We start from the raw sequence: 26,850 nt of genomic DNA, 5'->3' as shown, positions 1-26,850 counted from the left end.
TTTTGCATGCCAAAACTCTAGTGTGACCGTGGCATCAGACAGGTGAAAATCATTAAGAACAACAACACTCATTTAGAAACTTGAATGAACAGGATGGTTGATTAGCAAAGCTGGTACAAATATATCCGTACATGGACTAATCCATCGCTGAGAGATTTTACAGACCCACACACTGGACGATAGGCACAACCACACATGCCACGTCTGACAGTTTTAAACCTCGTTCCATTCAGTGTCTGTCCGTGACAAAAAGAAAGCAATATGGCATGCTGCCATGGTGTCTCTTCTCTGTAGAGAAGGCTGTTTGCCTTATAGGAAACAGGTATTCCCTCACAGCAACCATTGTTGTTGTGTTGTGTAGAGGAGTCCACTCAAGCAGCATGACACATTTACAACCCAGCTAACTGCAGAATGGAGATATCAGAAGGTTTAAAGACAGTATACCACCATTCAGTCTTTTTAATCATGTTTTTCCCTCAAACTAAAAAAAAAAAATGTTTGGATCATTTGTGGAACACCGGGGCCCTTACAACATCAAGCCAATCTAGCCAAAGGGACAACAAGCCATCTCAATTTAATGTAAATAAATTCATATAAACATCAATGAATAACTTATTTTCCTTAATAAAAATTTACTTTCTTAATTTAGTTATTTCTCCATCAAGGCTTCATCTTGCTGCATTGAAATTCAGGAACTGAAACGATAGTCAATATAATTCTGAATGGTGCTGCTGACAACATCTGATACTATGATGTTTTCAAAAAATGCGCATGTACGTAAGTGTTAGAGAGCTCGTGTAAATAGCATCTGTGTGTGTGCGTGTGTGTGTGTGTGTGTGTGTGTGTGTGTGTGTGTGTGAGGGCTTGTATGAATAGCCTCTGTGTGCGGGTTAGCGAAAGAACAGAGAGAACAGAAGTACAACGGAGAGTTTATATAAACAGAGTGGATGTGTGCTGGCTCCTGGATACTAATATTCATCTTAGCTGGCTTTAGCAGAGAAAGAGCGCTCAAACCTTCCTCTATACAATCACATCTCTGTTCTACCATGTCTCACAAATCCACACAGACGTCTTTTCAAGAAATGATAGAGAAAAAAGTCCTCTATAAACAGGGTAGAGTGGAAGGAAACTCAATTACCCACGCACTTCCCCACGCTAAACCTTGACTCTGTCTGTATATATTATATTAGTGGTTTTGCACTAAATAGACTAGTACACTGTGTCTATTGGGGTTCATATGAAGAAATCAACCTGATCAGAGGAGTCACCAAATGGAGTCTTTAACACACTTTTGGATTCTCAATTTATGTTTAAGAGACATTTAATGCATGGTTATGCAGATTTATGTTAATAAAGAGGTTATTGAATAAAAACTAATATTTCTTAAGCAGGAACACAGAAGATGGAGACACTTCCTGCTGTTTTCGTATCCACAGTAGTGATTGATCTGACAGATCTAAAAAGGTTCCAAAACACAGGGCTCCAGGCTAACATTTTATCCAGAGGGTGGCCATAACATCTGATTTTATTCTTACTACAAATCATATTTTTGTTGCAAAATGCAACCATTTTCTTGCAGTAGGGCTCTGAATAAACACTTAGGTTTTTAGTTCAGACAAAAACATAGTCACATATGCAAAGTAAGTGAAAACTAAAAATAAAAGCCGGTAATAAAGTCCTATTAATGTAATGCCTTTTGTGTGCAAAGCAAGTACTACTAATGTTCAAAACATAAAATCCTAGTACAGTAGTATTGGGCGATATATGAAATTTTCAGATTGCCATATCGCCCCCCTGTGAGATCGCCGATTCACCATACTATCGCAGTGTTATGTATATAATAATAATAATAAGAATAAGAATAAGAATAAGAATAAGAAGAAGAATAAGAATAAGAATAAGAATAAGAATAAGAATAAGAATAAGAATAAGAATAAGAAGAAGAAGAAGAAGAAAAATAATATATTGTAATAATTATCATTATTATATTTAACCATATCTAAACATATTTACTAACCTTTCGGCTGATTTTTAAACTTATTTAATAACCTATTGCATTTGCAGAACGTTTGATCTTGGACAATAATTCAAACCAATGCAAATCACCGCGCTCTTACAGCTAAATGGGCTTTGAGACCAAAATTTTATCAAAAAAGACAAGATGCAACTGTGGCGCGGGACAGGATTTGATGTTGACTTCCGGTTCATGCAGTTATCCTCGGCCCGCGAGGCTGCTGCAAAATGGATATAATATACATGGATAAAAGCAAATGAAATGACATTTATCTACACACGGAAGAAACAAGGATGCTCTAAGATTCTTTTAGAAGGGAGGCGGATAGAGGACTCGCAGCCCGCACATGACCATGCGGTAAAGTTTTCCATGTTGTTGTTCAGTTGAGGGCGGCGTGGCTTCAGTTCAAATCATCACAAAAGTAATCATCAACAGTGTCACATTTGTATGTGCTAAGATCTAACACAATTTTTTGTGCTTGGCATGCGTGTTTATTTTTTTCTGATGAGAGTTTCATTTTAGACATGGCTGAGGCGAGTCGGTAATAACCGATATTGCTCTAATATTAAATAGCCTATTTGACCTAAAACTTTTCACTGAGCTCAGTAAAATGTTCTTTGAAAAGTTATTATTAATCTGTTCAATAATTATTTAATGCCAAAACAAATGGTAATATACATAGTTTTAAATTTCATATAGGCTAGTTTAAATAAATAAATAAAATATACTTTAATAGCCTATATACATAAATATAGGCCTAATATATTTTTAAATTTAATAAATAGGTTATTTTCTGAAAAATGTGCATGTCCGTGTTTATCATTCTATCGAATTAAACACAAATAAGACAAATAAATTTCGTGTATTTGAAGGAGCAGTCAATGCATGCACTTAAAAATAGTCTACAGGTCCCCTTAAAACTTAAATAGGTTATTAATCACTGATATAAAAGATAGATAACTTTTTTGATAAAGCAAGAGAGAATCATGCAGCAGTGCTGTTAAAGGAGTCTCAAATGACCAACGATTGCAACACATTTTTATCCAGAACATTTGAGCTGGTTTCAGAGTTCTTTCATTTTCTTCTTCAGTTATCTCATTTTTACAAATGGTTTTATTTAACTTGTTTGTTAATAAAATCCAGTTTTGCTATTTAGCCTATTATTTTTGTGCAACAAAGTTGCAAACTAATTTGCTATAAGATGTGGCTGTGCCCTCACGTACAGCTCCCGCTTAAACACCTGCTGCTGCTGCTGAGACAGAGAGAGCGCAAGAAAGCAATCGAAATAATTCATTTTGGTCCAAAAGTGTCGGTCAGGTGATGTTGATGTAAACTGTTAAAGCTGTCATATTATTTATAGTTAATTTATTATTAACGATGATGATTAAAAATAATAATACTATTCATTTTATTCAGTAATGCAATTAAACATGTAATAGGTCTACACCAGTGTTTAACGAGCTAAATATCATCTTTAAAATCGTCCTAGGTTTCAGCTCTCGGTGATATTTTTGCCTATCGTCAATAAAAGATACTATCATCTATCAGCACAACCCTATAGTACAGTCATCTATTCAAGAGGCTATTTCCATCATGACTACTGTGACACTACAGATTCAATACTCATTAAATATTGCATAGCTGACACCTTTGTAAATTTAACTACACCGAGAAGCATAAAAATACTATTGTTTTCTGCAGAAGAGCTTTATATATTATTTGGTTCATTATTTGTAGAATTGCTCATAACTTATAACTGTCAAAGACTATTGGCCTTATTCTTCTATGCGGAAGCGCATTCCTTTTTGCGATTGTTTTAGAACTTTTAATTTAGTTGCCAATGGGAGAAATGACTACGAATAAAAAACGAGAAAAAAACAAGTGTTTATGTCAATACAGACAAAGCAGAGTAATATAATAAGAAAATATCTTTATAATGATATAATATTTTTACAACATCAAGCAGCATAACGAGCGGTTTTTAACATCTAAAAATGAACAGAAATGAATGAGACTGGAATTCTCAAGCAAGAAATATTCAAACTTTGCTGCTTTAAAATGTAATTTAAATTGCGAGTTCAGTGAGTAGTTTGAGACTTCAGCATTCCCCCATTCATTTAGATGCAAGTTTGATCTTGGATTAACTGCCTGGATGCATTATTTAAGGTAAATATTGCCACAGAATGAATGGACTTGCCTTGAAAGGGACTTTGGTACTGTATAAAGTGGTATAAAAAGACAATTTTACCTTTTTGGTCATTTTTAAATATCCCCACTTTTCCCCAAAACCAGTGCAGGGAATGTCTTACAAAGCTTCAGTAAGCGGAAGTAAATTATTTTAAAAAAGGAGTGCAACCTGATGCAAATGATATTAGCTTTCACACAAATCATCAGAATTAACTGGTGACTAGAGAAAATCAAATGTCAAGATGCATGTGACAAGACATCTAATGGGGTATGACCAGGAATACAAGTAATATAAGACAAGTAATATAAGACTAGAAATCTAAGTAACATGACCAAGAACCCGAATGAACCATGAACTCCTTTCCCACCGTGACAGAAGCATCCAGAGCACACAACCGTCCAGCAAAGCCGAGAGGTCAACACAAGTCACCACAGCTGTGCTTCATAAATTAGACCTTGACGGACTGCCGGCACACAACAGGTGCCCTGTCGGCCCAAGGGGTGTTGGGACGGTGCAGCTCTTCACTTTGGTCTTGGTTACTCACATGCTGAGCTACAAACAACAAAATTAGCCCTTAAGCAATTGACCACCGCTTCTATTGGCTGGAGCAGATGGCACATCCTTTAGTCACGCCCCTAGGCACAAGACGAGAGTGTCATGATCTTTCCAGCCTGTCAGACCTCTGTGACGCCCTGCGGGACAGTCACTAGTTACAGATGCCTCCCACTTTATCACAGAGCACAAATCTTTGAACTCCCACACATCGTTCCACTGTAGGCTAAAATGATAAGTAAGGTGAGATGATGAGTAAGGGAAAAATAGATTGTTGACCGGAATTATTGAAATATCGTAAATGTCCATATGGCGATACATATTTTAATGGTTTGCAATAAATGATTGATGAGCCCGTCACTAGCACACCCTCTGAATGTGACTTCTTAGCACATCAGGCAATGTAGTTACATGACAACACGCATCCCTGAAACAAAGCAGAGTAGACATGTTGGTTTTCTAGTCCTAAAAATTTCTACTTATTTTAGTATGGATGCTAAAATATTGTATGATAAGTAAGTAACTCCACTCTGTTTCAGGTGTTTTTGTTTACCTGTTTGTTCTTGAGTTGTCAGATTGATAAATCTATACCAGTGAAGCAAAAGGGTGGTGATATTTGTATTTATTTTAGTTTGTTTACATCGTTAAAATATCTAATTTGCTTGTGCAACATGGCTGTTCTCTTTTAGAAGTTGTAGTGCTGCTAAAGTGTTGGTTAAAATAATTTTTGTATTACATTTATCACAAAGAAAAATTCAACAATATCTCAAAGCCCCTATTATTGAGTTAGTAAAAATAATGTACATCTCAAGTATTTGCAGAAGTACTGTAAGCATTAATTTACAAACAAATGCATTCACCTACAGTGCTGTCATGTACTTGCCATCATTTATAAGAAAACATCTCCATCACTGATGAAGAACTTTGACAATCCAGGATATTGCTTTTATACAGTAGGTAACACTGTTACAGATCATCTAAAATAGTGAAACAAATAGGAAGGATGCTTGATTTAGCATAGGCATGCCGTGCTATGAGCAACAATTAATGATAAAAACTACCCAATGTAACGGCGAAAATGTTAACAAACACACACACACTCACATTTTGTTTTACAACAAAATGTGATTTTCTCAGCTTGTACATCAGATTTCTTTTTTTTTTTTTTTTAAATCAGAGACTGCAAACGAGTTTAGCAATAGATACTGAACGTTTTCAATTTAATGAATGAGTGGACTAGATGGATAGATGCTTATGCCATAATTATTATGTATCATTTATTAGGGCTGTCAAAATTAATTGTTTCTTTGGTGCACCGTGATGCAGGTGCAGACAATTCGGTATCGATTTAGTAATAAATCCTAACCGGTTATAATGTACTGATGTCATTGATCTCATATGCGCCATGTCATATTAGAATACTATGGCGAGGCAGGCGAGCGCAAGTAATTAAAATGCAGAAACTCTGGACAATTCACTGCGTGTGTTTGCTGGACAGTCATTCACTGACACTGAAAATCATAGGTACTGTTCAAATATCTGACTACTTGTATTAAAAGGACAAGATTGTATTAAATAATTATAAAATGTTATAAATATAAAAATAATACATTTTAATACCAGAATTCTTATGCTGTGAAGCAAAATTTGAAACGGTGTATGAAAAGCATCGTCAATGCACTGTGATATAGGGTAGGGCCTATAGACCATGCCATTGTCAATTGCTGATGGCCGACAAACTTCACAAGGCTGAGCCGGGATCGCGATCTATCGCCCTGCCGCACATTTATATTGACATATCACTTATTATTTGCATGTCATCAGCAATAACGGCCTTTTGTGTGTAACTTTTATGGTTTGATTATGGGTAAACAAAGACCATGTGGGTCACGTAGTAAAAACGGTAGACTACAATTAAATAATTTGCTATGAATTAATTGATATTTAACAATGACCCCCACCCCCTGCTTACGACAACGATTCCATCGTCCATCGCGATGTTTCACATTAGACATCGTACGATGCCAATTTGGTCAACAGCCTAACCCTAACTGTGATTACGAATTGAACTGAATCGATGGCATAATTGTAACCAAACCATGTGACCAGTGTAAGTCCACACCCCTATCATTTACGTTATTGATTTTTGCTGTTGTAGGCAGTAATGCTCTTTCAAATATCAAAAAACAAGAGATACACAGCTGTAATGTGGTTAAAATCTGGAGTTGCGCAATTACAGGAAAAAAAAAAGAATTAAATTATTGGGTAAAAGCTCCTGCTGCATCATCACTCCCACACTGACTGGACACAGCAGAACACAGAGTCCCCGACATACCTCACAGAACCAAGTACACTTACTCAGTCCAGACTGACCTCACTAACCACTGCAGAAGAATCCTACATCAACAGTCAACCACCCTTCAGAGGCCACTGGGTTTCAAAGGTAAATTTTATCCAAGTTCTCCCATAATTACTCAGCTGTAAAGCCAGTAGTGCTATTACACAATCCTGAGCCTTTGCTTCTGAAGTGGGTTTGGTCATAAACACAGGGTTACGGTTTTGGCAGCCAAGTCAGTGCATTGTTCACACAGCCGGCAGGATTCCAGACTGTTTACGGTAAACGTGTGTTAAGCCGCACTGGCACGAGTGCTTTTAGGTTGGGACCTGGCATAGTTAGAAATTTTTTCACCATGACTAAAAATATCAAAGTCCTTGATTGTTTAAGCACCTTCATTTGGTGGAGACACAAGATATCTACTTATACATTTTTAAGGTTTACCATTTTTTTCCTTCGCATATCTTCATTCCTCTCTCTCACTCTCTCTCTCCTTGGCATCTCTGGTGTTCTCTAGGAAGCAGGCCAAGATTAAAAATGTAATTGTTTAAAGAAACAGGAAAAAAATGTTAATACCAAAGAAAGAGGAGGGGAGAAACAGTCAGCTTCCTCCTGGCTGAGTCATTTTAATGGCATCATACTGACCAGAATCAGTGTGTGAGCTAGACTAGATGATATCTGGTCACTGAGCAGGATAGCCAATTCCTGGACTGGATTGAGAACAGGAGTATTTTAGGAGATCTGGCAGCTTACGTGTGTACATTACAGACTGCAGATCTAAAATAGGAACCGCTGGCCTCTCAACTCTGTCCTAGTTTGGTCTTTTTGGTTTTTGCTACATGCTAAGAAGAGTACGAACAAGCGTTTGTCTTGCTTTAGATATTCCACTTGTAATATGACTGCAGCGAGTCCCTTCATGAGGTGTAAGCGAATCCTCTTATACTTCTTTGGTCTCCAACTGCAGCTCTTTAAATACACACCGTGACTCAGCAAAAGAGAGGGAACATGAGAGAGCAGATCAGTAAATCACTGTGTCATGGTGGAAAAGACTAACTGAGAGAGAGCGGGAGAATGACAGCTCATTCATAATTAACAGAAAACAAGAAAAGGCCTCCTAGGATTAGGCTGATTTACACTTCGCAGACAACAATCCAACAACAGAAACACAAATCTATTTGCAGACATTCCAAAGAACTTCTCAAGAGAGTTTTAAGTACAGAAAAGGGCATTGCCAAAAAATAATGAAAGTCTCTTTTTTACTCTCTGGTTGTAGGGTGTTTCTGTTTCTTTGGCCTCATGTGGCTATTTTAAGCACAAACTGGTTTCAATTAGATTATATAACGTAGCAAGACTGCAGTGCAGGACATACGAGGGGACTTTTTTGAACAAGCCAATCTTGACAAAGTCAAATGGAGCTGTGGGTTCAGCCATGACTATGATGGTTAAATAACGACAAACACCCAGTTACTGAAATAACACAAGCTCAATACCTCTTGACATTCTTTCCTGTTATTTAACAGAATCAAAGTCATTACTCTATTATGCTTTGGGTGGTCGGCTGTCACAGTCATAAAGACCCTCTAGAAATGCAGAGTTTACTGGAAGCACAGTGGAGTGAGGCCAAACTGTAAGATCATTCTCTTTCCTAACAATGGGCCAATATTGTGTGAGGCCTGATGATCAGGCTTTCCACCCACAAAAAACAACCGATGTAAAGGGAAAAAAACATGCATCCTGGTGAGAGCAGCACAGTATGTAAAAATTATCAACATTGCTTTATCTGACATTTTAAAAGTAAGGACCCATAAATATGATGATCAAACACATTGAAGGACCTGCTTCTTAAAATATAAATGTGATATAACCTATTATATAAAAAAGCTCAGACTACACAATGTCTTCAATGCAATAGAAGTTTGCCAAGGCAGTAGACTAATGTCACTCTCACAAAGGCCCATCATCTTGCTTCAGAAGCAGAAACCTAACTTAAGCCAGGCAGAAACAAGGGTTGCACCATACTTAAATTGGGAACCCATCGATACTGAAGTTTTAAAAACATCCATTTCCTGCTAACATTTAAGCACTATTGAGCGCGTTCTTAAACATCGCTGATTCTGTTGAGCACGTAAAGACAATGGGAAATCAGCGCCATTTAAGAACTTGCTAAACAGCGCTTGAATGTTAGCGGGAAATGAACGTTTTTAAAACTTCAGTATCGATGGGTACCGAATACCAGTATACCCTAACAGAAACAAAGCACTGCAGTGAAGAAAATCAACAACAGGAGCGTGCATGTGATGAGGGTTTCATAACATGCAACTAAAACAGCAAAAGCAGAACTAAATAACCTAGTGCTATCAGATATCGTTGAGGCTGAAAATAAATACCACAGACAAAAGCAACAGGTAAATGCTTCAAACATAAGCTTTCTGTATGTGCATGTCTTGTCACATCTTAAAATATGGTGTCTGCATGGGCTGGTATAAGATTCTGACGGTTATTATAAATAACCTTGGATAAAAATATCAGTTTTATGATATTGTGAATACTGCTCCAATATATGCTCTATTAAATGTCTGGGTAAATAACTAAAACTTTTTCCCTTTGAACACAATATTCTTTATATTAGGAAACATTTAAAAATATTTGGGATCAATAAACATGTCAGACTAAATAATTAAAATGAATTATTCACTTCTGCTGCTGTTACTAGTTTCAAAAACACTGATTTCCTCACAAATTAAAGCAGCATCTTTGAAAATCTTTTCTGTTGGAAATGATGTTGCCCTAAAACTGTAAAAAAAAAAAAAAAAAAAAATCTTACATATAACTTAGGAACGCTATAGCAAAAAATGTTGCTAGTTTTACAACTTAGTTTTTTCCAAACCACGATTATATTGTGCTGGATAAGCCCCTGCTAGGCGCTAATTTAGGTCTCCCAAATGAAGTTCCAATTTCTGAAGTGCAAACACACCAAAAGGTAAACACTTCTGGCAAGATTGTAGTTCCAGGAATTGTATACAAAAAATAAAAATAAAAATGAAGCATTCCCAATGTATTATCAAGTCCCACTGGTAGTAATCTTGTTCGCCTGTACCTTGTTGTATTTTTGACTGCCAATGTTCAGGTAGACTTGTATTTTAAGAATAACCAAGAACCATGGTTTCAGCAAAAAACAAAAAGTAATCTCTGATCTGATCTGATGACCTCAGGGTGCTTGAATGAATTGCAAATTTTCATTTTGGGGAACTACCACTAAAGAAAAAAAAGTCTAGCTGAATAATGCATAAACCAGAAGTTACAAAACATAGCAATAAGCACAATATTTGGACCTTTGTTTCCATTTTGTCTGCTAATCTGTAAAACGATATGAACTTTCACTGTTCTGAATGATTTCTAAGACTTCTAAGTAGTGGAGTTGGAATTACATCAAGGGATTAGCTCAGAAGATCTGAAAAGAGAGCTGATTTCATAACTTTCTTTTAAATATCTGCTTTTTTTAAGGGACCTACTCAGAAGAGTCTCCATGGACTCTTGGTGTATTTGAATGCACAAGGATCTCCCTCAACTTTAACATAATGCAGAAAGCTGGATGATGGCCAAGACAGCAGCAATATCAGTTCTAAGGATGCTTGGAAGAATTCAAGCGCCAAAAATGTCATAAGGACATGTGGGTCTATGACACGTGGCTGAAACAGGACTCCCAAAAGCATAAAAAAAAGTTTGATTCCAAGAACGCTCATGGAAGAAATCCTCAAGTCTGCATTCCAAGAAAAGTCTGCATAGGACAGCTGAGGCAGTCAGCCTGTGAAAATGTACATGGAAGGAAGGACAGATTCATCATGCAGCACGATGTGAGCTCAACATGAAACGGATTCCACACCTGCAGTAGATGACTCCAAATAAGTTCCCTCTTCACTGGAAAAGCCAAAGTCATGTCAGCTGTTTGAGAATGACGCCTGCTGTATTAAAATCATAACACGTGCCAGATGCTTTCTTAATCATTTTTGAAGCACTTAGCTCTTCCTTTTAGATTTGACTCATATACAGACTAATTGAAAAACAGAGACACGGGCTTGCATGAGTCAAGTTGAATCAGTCCTCAAGGCACAGTAATGAACAGAGCTCGTTTCTCCTTTTCAAGCCACAAAATCAAATAAAAGTCATTACAGATGAAGCTCTGGCAGACACAGCATTCTGTGATATCCACATTTAAAGAAAACCTCAAATATAGCTTATATTCAACTAAGGATCTCATTTGAAGGCGATTCAAGAAGGAAAATACACTATGAAATTTGCTTTCAGGTACTTGCTCAGATGAACCCAACTCCACCAATTACAATTAGTAACCCATAATAATCTGAAACACAGTAAACCTACTTACAGAACTATTAGATTCATAATTATGTTTACACTACCTTACAAAAGTCTTGTCACCTATTCAAGTTTTAGGAACAACAAATAATAACTTGACTTCATCATTTGATATCAGAAGTGGCTCATGAAAGGCGAAGGCCTCTAGATTACACTTATTTTACCACAATAAAATATGCTCATGCCTTGATTTTTGATTATTTAATTAGGACAGCAAGGTCTGACTTTTAGACTAAAGTCTTGTCATTTAACAGAAATACTGTACAGTACAGACAGTAAAATATAAAGTCATGGTGCAGTGAAAAAAAGAAATAATATTGTGTATGACTCCCATGAGCTTGGACGACTGCAAGCATACATCTCTGCAGTAACTTTAATAACTTAATAATAAAGTCATCTGGAATAGCAAAGAAAGCATTCTTGCAGGACATTTCCTCCAGCGCAGGTTAAGAGGAAATAGAGGAAAATGTTTGGCCAGCTGTCAGCCTAAACTGCTGTTTTGTATTGCCTTGTAGTTTATTGTTTTAACACCCTCATTGTGTCACTTTTGTGCCACGGGGGGGAAAGAATGACTAATCACCAAACCGATGCAAGAACCTGTATTTAGGATTACATTTCAAAAAGACTCCCTCTATATACTTACAACACACTTAGACTCTGCAGATAAACTCTTGGGTAAATGTATTAGTGAGTCAAGCATGCACTCATGTCACTGCAAGCTCTTGACCTTTGGCCGCTGAGAAAGCACTTCACTGCTCTTTTCTTACACCAAGATCTGTAGAGGCATCTGCTCAGCACCATTACATCATAAGACTCAAGAGGGCATTAGCACTGCCGTAGTAGAGCATGTCATCTCCAACTACTGTCCCATCTGTTCTGGAAAGCTCCCTGCCAGTTAAACTAACACTTTCCAAACTCTCTCGCCCTTCACCACAGGACATCTAGGTAAATCAAGCCAAGAGACACTCATTCTTGTTTAGCACACTTCTCAAGATGTTCATCAACAAAACTACTAAAAATACTTCAAGCTTAATGGTAGACCTAAGTTATATCAGTTATTAGTCTACAAAACCTATTGTTAGGTATGTTTTTAGTTAACTTAAATTAGACGCAACAAAAATATGAGATGAACAATGTAAATATTGAATTAAAATTAGGTCAACTAAGTTTCCCAACAAAAAAATTTAAAATTTTAATTGATTGATTTCAGACTTTAAATTTCGATGTATTAAAATACCACAAAGCATTAATATAGGTCATTAATCTGAAAGCATTTGAACTTAGAGATAGTTCACCTAAAAATGAAAAGCATCTCATCATTTCCTCAATCTTCACTTCAAAATTCATTACAGTTACTTTCTTCAGTTGAACCAAGCAGCAACATCCCACTTTCCCTTGTATAGCTAATATGGAAGCAACTGAAATTTCAATTCATTGAAATTCTGCTAGGTCTGGCTCTAAAATAGAGCAGATGTTACCCCAATGTTAAAAGTGGCAACTTTATAGAAGAAAAAAAATTGTTTACAGCCTGGTACAAACAATTATTTTGATGTAAATAGCCAATATATCCCTTCAAGACAACTGTGAGAAGGGTGATTATATTTTATAACTTATCTGTTTCATTGAGTTATATTAAGTCTGCATAATTACGGGCGGGGCCACTTAAGTGACAGCTAGGTCTGACTAGTTGCTGTCATGTCACATCAGCTGATTTCGGCTGATTAGCCACTGAACTCAGCATATACATCATATTTTTGTTTTGTGTTATGTGGCTTTACACAGTCAACTGCCTTTTGGAATTACTTTCTAAAATTATCAGACAATATGGCATGCTGTGTGCTTATTTATTGTTTTCACAAACCATTCAAGTTGCCTCCATTTTCCAGGTGAATGAAATTCTATACTTGTATGCCTCTCTATAAATGTATTTGATTTAAGATAATTTATCATTTCAAATTTTCTTTAGACCTGTAAAGCACCCCAGAATCTGACAGATTGATTAGCTGTAGGTTATAGAACAGTCATATGAAGCAGTGTCATACAGTTTTATGCCTGGACTTCATCATTAGCCTTGCATTTACTAACACAAATACTATTTGAAATATTTGAAAGTAATTTGCACTTTCCTCCTTTAGAAAAACGTCATAAGAACAATGCTTAGTGGCTCAATTTATTAAAACAATGTTTTTTTAAATGATCAAACACTTTTTATACATTATACAACCTAGCAGAAGTGGTCAGAACACAAACATGCCGCAGGTAGTAAAGTATTAAGCGTTTCTCCCAAAGAAAAGCCAGTCTAAGCAAAATACTATCCGGCAGCTGTAGCATCACTGACGCTCCATCTCTTCTCCCCTTTTTTGATAACCCCTGGTCGGCACAATGACACGCAAACAAAATGGCGACAGTTGGCTACGCCTACTTGTAGCTTCATTTGCACTCTTAAATAACCAATAGGGTACAGTATATGCAGAGCTAGTGTTTCTTCCCATACCGAAAAACTTCCGATGAACAGTTTATGTGACTCTTTCAATTTTATACAGATCCTTTTACAGCATCTATGTTGTTGAAGCATAAAACGAGATGAAAAGCCGTTTACGTGCACGCGCCTGTCAGGATCAGCAGGCTAGTGCAGAAATGCCATTGGAAATACTAGAGTAAAATAAATGTAAATAGTTTTAAGACCTGGCACAGAAAAATGTGATTTAATGCAGTGCTTCTTGTACACTTTATAGCTTATATCATTTATGCAGTGAAGATTGTTGATTTTTAAAGAAAATATACCTTAAATGCATAAATTTTGTAATGGCATACAGTTAATAGGAAGCGTTTTACCCAGGTTACTGACAAAAAAAGTCCATCTGCATGCTTCTGCATGTACCCTGTGACGTCACAGATACTGCGTCCATATCTTTTACATTCTACGAGTTGAACAAACAAAAAAACAATATTCTTCATAATATATTTTTTGTGTGTTCAGAAGTAGAAAATAAATGTATAAATAAAGCGTAAAACCACATGAGGCAAGGTAAATGAGGTAATTTAATTTTTTTGGGTGAACTATCCATTTAATATTGACTGACCAAAAAAAGAGAAAAAGACTTATTTCCTTAGTATTATTTATTGGTTGCTTAAATGTATTCAGATGTAATTCAAGAACAAAGAGTGAGCTTAGATTATAAACCAAAAGATTCTTTCCATATTAAGTTTCACAACTGTTGTGTGGCTTCTGTTTACCTCATCCAATCAGCGCACACTATGAGCTCAACTGAATAATTCATTGTGTTTGGCTGCGATATGTCTATACATCCTAGCATGTGTGTGTGTGTGTGTGTGTGTCAGGAGAACATGATACTCCTAACAAACACACAAAAGCAACACCACCACACTAGAATATGAGCACTGACATAACACACAACCCACAGAGGACACATTGCAGAACTCACTCGGTCCACATTAGAGCATGGTTTTAATAGCTAGGTATAAACTAACAAAAGGAAATAAGACTATATAAAATATATGACTAACATCCAATTAAGCATGTGTCAAAGCCAAGGGAGATATGCTGGAGAGGGGGTGATGGGGCACTTTAAATAGCAGGAACCAATGGTGATCGTATCGTATTCTCCAGATGGCTTACTATCTCCTCTCCTTTACACAGAGGCCGGCCGGAGCAATTCTAACCTCCCCGGGGACATACAGGGCTTGTGCGGAAGAGCCCAAGTCATTGAGTCCTCAACTACTCATCCCATAACATGAAAGGGAAGACCACTCACTTTGCCACAGCTTTAGTCAGCCATGACGAACAAACCTGGACTCTAGGAATTGCTATCTGATCCATAAAATGCCAGTAAAAGCCTGAGAGATAAAATATGTGCCATCTGATCACATCCTGCCTTCAAGGAATGCTTCAGCATTAACTAGTTTGATCACCTAGGTTTTCACAACGAGCTAAAATGTGATAGAGAAATCATTTTTATGACAGGGCAAGGTGTAAATGTGAGTGCAAGACATTTATAACAAGAACTAAAGGTCAAATGTGTAATAGTTCCTTTTATCTCAGTTTATTGGAAAGAGAAACATTAAGAAAGCCATTCACAGGTCATGAGATCAGGTCTGTTTGTCTGAATGATGAGAGTGAGAAAGAGATGGCAGGAGATTTGGAAAAGCCTGTCTGAAACAATTATAATTATTTATTTGGTATTTTCATAAATCCAAAATGACCTTAGGATCTATTTGCCCAATTCAATATGTGAGATCATTTTGATTTCCGAACAAGTCAGTGTCGGTAGACAAATCAAGACAGTACAGACAGAAGCTTGCTTTAATATTTAGTCTTAATAGCTGGGCAATTCAAAACATGTTTAGAACCGTACTTTTTTATTCCAGATGACTGAAATAATAAAGATATTTAAAAAGTACTGCTTTGTGTACAGTTTGTATATCTGCAGTTGTAGTTTTATTTTTCATGGAACATAGAACAATGCCCAATGAATGATACATCAAGCTAATTTCATCCACAAATGTTTGATTAACCTTTTTTTGACATGATCAAGTGCTTTTAGTCTGAGACCCAGCTGATATGTGGAGGCCATGGAGAGAGTTTTTGTCATTGCAGTTCTATGAAATCATCTTGGTGTGCCATGGTGAAAATGCCAAAATTTTACTTGTATCTTTAATGACATCAATGATTCCATAAAGAACCGCACTCAGGGCTGCACGATTCCAGCTAAAATGAGAATCACGATTTGTTTTTTTGCTTAAAATCAAGATTAGGATTTACTCACGATTCTGTAGATGCAAAATAAGGTTAATATTATGTGTAGGCTATTCTTATTGTTAATTCTCAAACATAAGGCCTATAATATTAGGCCTATGTGTAGGTCTACTGTTGGTCAAAATACTCAATTTTATATAGACTTGGAACGGTGGACTTGAACAGACTTTCAATATATCCTGCTTGTTAATTCACAGTAAAGTGATGGCATCAGAATACAACTATTCATAATTCTAAAGTTAAATTATCATATTTGATACGTGCTTTTCATTTATCATTGAGAACATTATTAGATAATTTTGTCACTGGTAAATAGAGACATTTCCTATTTGCATTATTTTCAACATTATATAGGCTAGAGTAGTTATACTGACAAAGTAAATATTTATTTTCATGCACAACAAATGTGTTAGCTATGAAAGAGAAACATGTCAAAGTCTTGGCGTAATCATAACAGTAAAATGCATTATGACCATTTAAATTATGTGCGCACCATTTACACTTTCACTTCCAAGTCCGGCTCATGGCTGCAGTCAATGTTAGAAAAAAAACATGCAGATGCGAATCATACCTCCCGCACTGCCTTTCAAATGAACGCTCTGTGCAACAAATTAAACATTATTAGATGTTATTCACAGCCTATGCAGGTTCTGTTGATTGAAGTAGGCATAATTGGCGTGCACGCACGCGTTCTCGGCAGTAAACAAACAGCTTGCGGTCAGCTCACAAGTGGTTTTGCAGCTAAATCCATAGACATCCATAGAAACCTTCAACATGGGCTCATTGAAAATGCATGTCACAGCCTACATTTTTCTGAAACTGCAAATAAATACTTTAAAATGTGTTTGACTACAGTTTTTAGTTCAAATGAACACTACATGGCAGTATGACGCCAACAAGTTGTTCCTTTTCACACTAATTATATTACAGGGACATATTATCAACATTTATGCACAACACCAATTAAATAATTCTACAAAACAACTTATTGATGTCCATAGTTTGCAATTGAATACATTTACCTCACAGTAACTTCATATGAACAACTTTTCTGTGTTGTACTTGTGATGCAGAGCATTCGGGTTTGAGTCACAGTTCCAGAACAGCGATAAAAGCTATGTGAAATCAAGGTAAAGCTATGTGACCACAGTGCACTTTTCGCTTATGTTTGCTTTTAAAAACACTATTGGTTGGATTTGGGTCAGTGGTTTGTTTATTAATCTGAACAACAAGCCTCACCTTCTCATGGATGTGCACAAAACGGAAATACAAAAATGTAACCCCAAGTAACACATTTAAGATTTGCAAAAATCATCACAGTGCCATAGAGGACTTTTCAACTGAAACGTGCAACAAAACGTACCCGGCACAACATATCGCAAAAATGTAGGCTGAACATTTTAAATGAGCCTGGTTGAAAAACATATTTCCACATTAGGCATGGGACGATAACTGTTTTCAAAGTATACTGTGGTTTGCTGTCAAGGTTTTAAAACTGCTAAATTTTTCTGTTAAGGTATGTGAAAAGATATCCAAAGACACCATTTTAAATTGTAAAGAAATCTGTGTTTTTGAAACTAAAAGAAGACTGCAGAAGTCAATGATTCATTTGAATTACTGAGCCTGACATGTTTACTGCTCCAAAACATTTTAAATGTCTCTAAATAAATATATTGTGCTCAAAAGGGAAAAAAGATTTCGTTTTTTTACAAAGACATTTAAAAAGAATATGGTTTAGAGCAGTAATCACAATATGGTGAAACCGTGATATTTTTATCCAAGGTTATCATACCATCAGCATCATATACCCATGCCTATCCCACATATGATTATATGTTTTTATCTACATCATTATATCTTTCAGGTGAAAGCACAAATAACTGAAAGGTACTTTAGTGATTCTAAAAGTTCTTCTACGGCATTGCTTCAAACCGCCTATTCAAGTTCGTTTTGAAACATCAGAGGGGACTTATATGAATAGACTATCAATAGAGTTTGTGTTTCTCTGCCCTCAGACAGATCCTCTTTGGATCAAGACTTTCACCTGAGAACCACAGAACTAGGTGATGGGTGAGCAAGAGCAATATGATAGGACAACTCAGGTCTCTGACATCTTTTACAAACCACGTAACATAACAGCTGAGCACTTGGATAAATATCGCAACCTCTTATGGAAGCTGCTACTGAAGATTATGTTTCATATCATTCCCTAAAGAGCCACTGGATGCAGCAGTAATAGAGACAGAACGAGAGAGAGAGAGCAGAGCTGCTTCTCTCAGTATCTGGGAAGCTGCCAGTGCCCCCAATGAACCCCAGTGTGAGGACAGGATGAGACTCGGTGACATTAGCACCATGTCAGCCTCACACTCATCTTTTAAACACTCAGTGCTAAGAGCCAAAAACTGGGCTGACCGCAACAGACAATTACAACTCACTCACCCCAAAGGGCACAGAGTTTAAATAAAGATTTCTCTGGGATTTATTTTTGAGATAAATACGCAGTCTCTGGTTATGTAAATGAAAGAGAACATGAGTTCAGCCTATGGCCGAGTGATCAACATAACCGTAGCCTGATCTTCACAACAGATCATGAGGTTTCCATTATGATGTCACAACAGACGTCCTACTGGACGTTCTACTGGAGAAAACAAAGTCACCTACATCCTGGATGATCTGAGGGTGAGGAAATAAAAAGCAAATTTTTAACCTTTACCTTAAATTAAAACCTTTACTTTTTTATATATTTGAATCCTTTGGGCATATTCAGTCTATGAGCAAGCAAACATTGTTCCTTAATTCTATGATGTGTCATTTAATAAAAGTCATTAGCCTCCCATATACACATCTACAATATTATTCATACATTACATCTTTTTTTATGAGCTTACTTTACCGAACCGTGTCACTTTTCAGTCTGAATTCAGTATCATTCAATACTAGCTATTGCCAGGCCAGGTCAGGGTTTCAGCTTATTAAAAAAAATTCTATATCACGACATCCATTCAACAGCAGGAAATCCATTTACAAGGCTATATAATGGGATCTGACAGAAATGTATGTAATGCTCTAAACCAGTGGTGACCAACCTCTGGGCAGCGGACAGGTACTGGTCCGTGAATCAATTAGTACTGGGCTGCATTAGAAATCATTCATTTTTTCTGTTTTATTTATTGTCTGAGTTTGAACAATCTTTTATTTTGAAAAATCTTTTATTTTGAAAAATGACCGCATTCTCTCGATTGCATTTCGGTCACTTGAGCGCCAAAATTTAACCCACAAGCAGCAAAATGGAGTATGAAACAGACATCTTTGGAAAGTTTCTTTGAGACGTGGAAAAGGCCCTGTAAAGGAACCATAAACTGCCAAAGATAAGATCCGCAACCTATTTGTCAACAAATCAGATGAATCGAGCATGTCTGTGCAAGAAGAAAACCAACTGCTGGAGATCGCACACGACAGTAACCGTTCACTAAGGGTGTCACGATTCTCCAAATCCTCGATTCGGTTACATTTTCGATTCTTAAGTCACGATTCGATTCAATTTTCGATTATGAATACTTAATTAATTAATAATGAATTAATTATTTGTAGCCTAACGTTTAAACTACCTGACCTGTATGGTCTTTGTTTTACCCATAAACAAATCATACAGTAAATGAATAAAGGCAAGTTACACACATAATTACCACCTGTCAATAACTTTTTTCTTGTAAATAGGCAGTGATTTGTGTCGTTATTATGGCATCGGTAAAAAAAGGTGCACAACCAACAGGAACCAGCCAACAGTATCTGAGGTGTTTGCTATAATGACTAAGTACTAGTGTGAAAGTAAAAGATTGAAGCAGTCTTAACTAGGTTAATTAGGTTAACCAGGCAGGCTAGGGTAATTAGGCAAGTTATTGTATAACGATGGTTTGTTCTGGAGACAGTCTGAAAAACAATTAGCTTAAGGGGCTAATAAATTTGACCTTAAAATGGTTCATAAAAAAAAATTAAGAACTGCTTTTATTCTAGCCAAAATAAAACAAATAAGACTTTGTTCAGAGGAAAAAATATTATCAGACATACTATCAACATTTGCGTGCTCTGTTAAACATCATATAGGAAATATTTTAAAAAGAAAAAAACAAAGGGGGGCTAATAATTCTGACTTTCACTGTATATATATATATTTACAGTATTTTTTTAATGTTTTTAAGAAAACTTATTCAGTTCATCAAGGCTACATTTATTAAATGTAAAAAATGTTAAATTATTAAATATTTATCAAAAATTTAAATAACTGCTTTGTTATTGTATGTAGTTTCAAATAAAATTATTACTCCAGACATTATTGCTTTTATTACTATTACCATTAATAAATATAATAATAATTAATTTTAGTGATTTCTGAAGCATCAAGTGACTGGAGTAATGAAGCTAAAATTTCATCTTTAAAATCACTGGAATAAATGAATAAATTAAATGATAAACTACTTTTGAACAGTTATTTTATAGTGCAACATTTCATAATTTGTATTTATGATGAAATAATTGCAGCCTTGTTGAGCAGAAGAATCAATGTAAATCAATGTAAATCTTTCTTTCGAGCTGTCAGTGTGGAAATGAACAAAACAACAGGCCTAATACAACATATTATACGATTAAAATATGGAAAAATTAAGAGATAGTAATTTCAGTCAATTTTCCTGACGGATAAACCGAGATCAGGCTGGATAAACAGCTCTCGGTAATATTTCAGCATGCTTTCACTTTCGCATTTACCAGTAATAATGACATCTCGCCCTGCTCATCATTCTCTCTTCATATAGCCGTATATATGGCTATTACACGATCATCATACACTGTGATATAGCCTGGGTCGTTAATTCGTTGCATTGTTTTCTCACTACAATCGATCCGCTCAATAGGGCAGAGACTGTCTCATTCAGGCGATCTCGGACTGATTGATTTGGCGCGGATGCGAGCGCAACTGCTGGATATATGCCAAACAAACGATCTGTCAGGCATCAAGGCAGCACTATACACTGACCCGAGCGTCTCGCACGCTGGCCCCGGGCTATCGGGCAGTCCTTATTGTCGAGCCCTGAAGGTTTAAGCTCTGTCGATGGGTCTCCTGCGTCTGCACAGTTCAATGAGCACTTCAACAAGCGTGTTTTTTCCCGCTTGGCAAGCCAAGCTGACGTGACAAGGGGGCGTGGCAGCATCGACGATTCTATTTTTTGATTCGATAATCGAAATTGAGCATAAATTTCGATCGATTTCGATTAAAAATCGAAATCGTGACACCCTTACCGTTCACATATTATGTCTCATCACGCCTTCATTGAAAATAACAAACTTGCGTACGGAAAAGATGCGATATGTGAATGGCCGCTGTCATTTGCAATTTCCAGCGGTGCAACGTGCTCACGCCCTCCAGGTGCATCCATTCTTAAAACATCTTCAGAATGCTGTGAGAGTACCTTACGTCACGTGTCAAGAACTGACCCATCAGCTTCATATTTTGTATATAATATACACGTTTTGGTACACTAATTATCTCAGACAAACACAGCAGTGATTTTTATTTTCTCCATGAATAAAACTTGTATGAGAGTTGCAGCAATGTTTTGTCAGCTTGTCATCATCTGAGAAAACAGTTGATGGTCAATCAGTTGATAGCAATCTACCTGAGGGTTTGGCAATGTTGACCAATTTGTCATCATACAATGTCTAATGTAAAACATTACAATGACGATGGCATAATAATCGTAGGCGAAGGTGAATTCATTATTTATGAATATTTAATAAATTCATAACACATTCCTTATTTGTAGCCTACCTTTTCAACTATCTGACCCGTATGGTCTTTGTTTTACACATAACTAAATCATAAATAAAGTGAAATGAAGTGCACTGTTCTATGGGGTTTTGGCTCTATGAGCCGTTAGTACAATACTAGGTAGAAATGCTGTAAAAATCCATCTTTGCCTCTCTCTCTCACTTTGGACATTTGACCCGTTGTCGTGTTGATAAGACAATTTTTTCTCTGCTCTTGGCTGTTAAAGCAATAAGCGTGCCTGAGGTGCAAGTTTTCTCTATTGTGTCTGTTATGGATCACTTGTGATAACCGCATATTATGTGATTATGTGCACATACATTATAACTGCGGCTTCTTCCCGAGTCACTCATTGGTGAATAGCGATTCCATTTCTAAAGCCAAGCGCAGCCCTTTCTGTTGAGTGGGTGAAGACAATGACCAATCATAGGGGTGTAAGACCTCGCTTGACAGTGCTCAAAAAGCAAGAGGCATATATTAACATTAGTTATTATATTTATTATATTTAATATTTACATTAGTTTATTTGCTATAAACGCCTATCCATTCTTCTGTGCATGTATTAGAGTTTTGTTTGATACAATCAATTAGTGTTTTTTTTGAGCAGGTCAAATAAAGGTACAGTTCATACATCTCACTGCAGGTATTAAAGGACAAAATTGTATTACAAATAATAAATAAATATTGATATATTTATAGATTTTGATTAAAAAAATTCTTGTGTTGTCAAGAAAAAACATAATTGTGTAAGGAAAGCATCATTAATGCACCGAGATATCGAATTGAACCGAATCAATGGCATGATAATCGTAACCAAACTGTGAGACCAGTTTGGTTCACACCCCTACTATCGGCCATCAGCGATGGCATTGTCCATCCACCCAACCCTAATTTACGTACACGACCCCCTGACCACAATAATATTGTCAAGCTTTGACTGGTCCACAGTGATAAAAAGGTTGGGACCATTGCCCTAAACCCAACTGTAAACACTAACTTGGGCTTCCATATGGGAGAAGAACCTGCCAGCTCTGTTTCTGGATCATTAACTTCAACAAAGTGCCATCCCGCGCATTCAGATCAACATTCGTGCTCATCTAATCAAAACCAATTCAGCCATGTTGCTGGAGCAATCATTTCTGCATGCTCCACCAGCTGCTACATCTCCCCAGGTGCATTTGAATCCATGCTTCATGACCAATGAATAATGAAGTCAGCAGTATACTTTATATGGGAGACAAATGATATGTCAACAGTCTTGAGGGTGTGGTGTATTTTAGACCTTCCCAGCGTATATGGACATGCACTGGACCTGAGGTCAACACAGATGACCTGTGGCAGCAGGCAGCATGCTACAGATATCATTCTAAACAGGAAAATTCAGTTGCATTAAAAAGGTGGCCCATGCATGGAGCACTCAATCACAATGACCGCTCAACTGCAACACAACTGACTGAAATCTAAGCTCTGTGATTGAGTCAAATCTACTCTCGGGGGACATGTTAAAGCTATGGAACAGCTTTGAAAAGGAATTCATTTGTATGATGCACCTGCAATAGTGATGCATTGAAAGGGTCAGCAAATCTAAAGACCAATGGAATTGCATCCTAAAAAAGAAAAAAAAGTGTCACGTCATTAAAAACTTCTATCTTTGGAGAGCTTAAGCTGCCTTTTCCCCACATAATCAATCTCAATTAACACTTAATTGAAGACTCGTGTTCTTCGGAAGGTCTGGACTCCATCGCAGCTTTCATTATTCCAAGACTGGCCATAACATGAGGATACCTGACTGACATGTAAAGCAACAATCATAGTTTGTTTTGTTCACCCTCAAGCTTTGGGAGCATGAAAGACCAGTGTGCAACAATCATTCATCCATTCAAGAATGTCGTTTTCAGTCAACAAAGTCCAGGCACACAAACTTTTGAATAGCCAGCGTTTAACTGATCCTGATGAGGCACTCATTGTCTCAACTGTAAACACAACAGCTTAATTCTTCCATCAGTTGGTTTTGCATCTCACAAAGATTTTGTTTTGGGTTTGGCATTACAAGAACTTTTTTTCCAGGTAAAGAATGCAACACACCTTCTAAAAATCCTGTAGAATTCAACCAATGAGATGATGGATCTCAACTTCTGAAGTTGCATTTTGTGTAAAGACACGAGTAGGGTCAGACAGAATCTAGGGACATTTTTTGCAATCTCTCCTGAGAATTTTGTTTAAAAAATGTGCGGATTTATGCAGAATGGATTTAGGAGTATCCTAACTAAAAACTTTTTATATGAAATAAAAAAATACATTTTTAACTTTTATTGAATGTTTACAATGCAAATCCAACTAGATACACTTATTTGGTAAACAAAGACATCTAGCTAATGGTCATAACATGAGGGTGAGACTAATCAACAACCGGATCAAAATAAAAACTTTATGAAAGGTAAAGTATTTCTCTGTGTTATTAGTATTATAAACCATGTTGAGGAATGTAAACAAAAACCATGGTCACAATGCATTTCCTGTTTTACATTTTTAAGTTCTATAGCATCCGAGAATCTAAAAAGAGCCACGCATTGATAAATAATGTTATGTTAGCTGCTTTAACATTAAGTTATGATTAAATTGTCTCTAGTTACAGTTATGAAATAGTTTGATAAGCAGGAAATGTTCATGGGCCAATGATTATCATCACATTGAAATGGTCTTCTTATTCAATCCCCTACAGAAGTAACATGTAGACCACGACAAGCCTCCAAATTGTAAATCTCTTACAGGGGAGTCCTAAATCCAATGATAGCCTGAGAGGCTCAGAATATTATTTATGAACTCTGTCAACACACTTACTGAGGGATGACAGGCACCGCTTACACAGTGACAATGACGAGGTCTACAAGTTAAGAATAAATGATCAAACCTGACTACACTTTATGTGACTGGAAACGTCTTTTAATTTTTTCATACCATAGAATTCTCAATGAACCTACTTGACTTGCATTAAAAAACTGGCATGTATAAAATATAAGTATTACTTAAAAGCAAGAAAACATTTCTATTAGCATAACCACCTATAACTGAGGCTAATATGTTTCTTCTAATGGAATATAAAAATATGTGCACTGCAACGTTAGTATCATTTATAACCAGCTCTAGAAGAAGCTTTAAACAAATCCCATGTGAAGTCTGTAATGTTTTCGATGGTTAACACCAAAACTGTTACAATAAGTCACATCATTGAGGTAAAGTTGGTTTTATATTCGCACATTTGGGTTTTGTCCTTAATATAATTTCAGAAAAGCATTCTTTGCAGTGTCTAAATGGTGGACTCATATTAGCAACCAATAACTATTAAATTACAACTGTTCACAGTCGAATATGGAGCTAATGTTGTTTTGTAGTCTGAATACATAGACGAAAAGTTGGTTTTATATTCACACATTCGGACTTTCCCCTTAATAATATAATTTATTTGAAGTATTATTTGCAAACTCTAAATAGCGAAATCATATTAGCACTCAATGACTATCAAAGTACAACATTGTTCACAGTCAAATAAACAGTGTTAATGTTGTTTTCAAGCCACACTTGCATGCTAATTCCTATCGAATATTCAAAGTAACATGGCAAACAATATAGAGACTTCTAAATGAACGAATGTGGGAATATAAAACCAACTTTACCTCTATTCTGAATACTTGCATGTGATTTCATACCGAATATTCAAAGTACCATGGTAAACAATATAGTGAGCTTGTCACAAGTTGTCACTTAACAAAGGTGCAAATATAAAACTAACTAACTTATACCTCAATAGTCACATCGAGATTGTACTAACAAAACATTTCATTGAAGGGAAGGAGACATCATTTCATGTTTTGTAGTATTAAATCACGAAGCAAAGCTATGCCAAATCAGAACAATAAATCACTGCTCATAAACGTGCAAAGTTCAGAGCCCAAATTAATGTACAATAATATAATTAAATGCTAACAACAAACATTAAAAATGATATAAACTGAATAGTTTCGCGAATCTTTTCACACTTATTACAGCAGATGAAGCGGAATTAAATCTTTACACCTGTGGCACAAATCATGAGCACATTGTTTTGCTAAAGCTAAGATTTTGTTTCACAACAACTGGATACATCTTGAACGTGACAACGAAAAAAAAACAATCTTACCATTTTTGGACGCCTTGGGCGAGTCAGCTCACTTTCCAGGTGAAAAATGTTGCTAATTTCGTAATATTTTGCGAGCCACGGGCTACATTAGCCAGGCTGCTAAGTGAACGTCCTCTCTCCTCCATGTGCTCACAGCAGCACGCGCATCGTGGGCGCTTTGCATAGAGTCAGATCAGGGCTTGACGTCACCGTGCGACAACTTCATCTTTTATTACACAAAACACTTATAAACTAACTGGTGGTGCTTATGTATAAATATAAATCACATATTGTCGATTAAGTTTCATTAACTTGGTAATATTGATTGTAAACAACACTAATGACTGACACTAAAACTTTTTTCTTGACTGACAACCTGTCACTCACTGACAGAAAGCATTATCTAAAGCCAGAGTTCAATTATTTGGCTCCTTAGCACATTTCTTGAATCATTGCTACAAGTAGATCCAGGATCAATTATAAAAACATTTATTCACCATAATTAGTGTTACTGTAATGATAATCTTGGTACGCAGAATGAGAATACACCAATGCAAGCTGTCTGGTGCAATGGCAGACCCTCAAATGACATGACAGCAGACCAGTTTACTTATGTTACATGTTTATGCTCCA

At 36.4% G+C, this 26,850-nt stretch overlaps 1 long non-coding RNA gene across 5 annotated transcripts in view; it reads right to left on the bottom strand.

The window, feature by feature from the left end:
* si:ch211-139k8.2 overlaps positions 1-26,374 on the bottom strand; it is a 78,468-nt gene extending 52,094 nt beyond the window's left edge. For all 5 annotated transcript variants that reach the window (XR_012392751.1, XR_012392750.1, XR_660167.5 and 2 more), the window contains exon 1: positions 26,239-26,374. This is a non-coding gene — a long non-coding RNA (si:ch211-139k8.2). The remainder of the gene's footprint in view (positions 1-26,238) is intronic.
* Between the last annotated feature and the right edge of the window lie 476 nt (positions 26,375-26,850).

The sequence above is a fragment of the Danio rerio genome, chromosome 2 (assembly GCF_049306965.1).
Source record: "Danio rerio strain Tuebingen ecotype United States chromosome 2, GRCz12tu, whole genome shotgun sequence".
NCBI classification, from domain to species: domain Eukaryota; kingdom Metazoa; phylum Chordata; class Actinopteri; order Cypriniformes; family Danionidae; genus Danio; species Danio rerio.
Note: the sequence above shows the minus strand (reverse complement) of the source record. Positions and strands in the feature narration are given on the sequence as shown.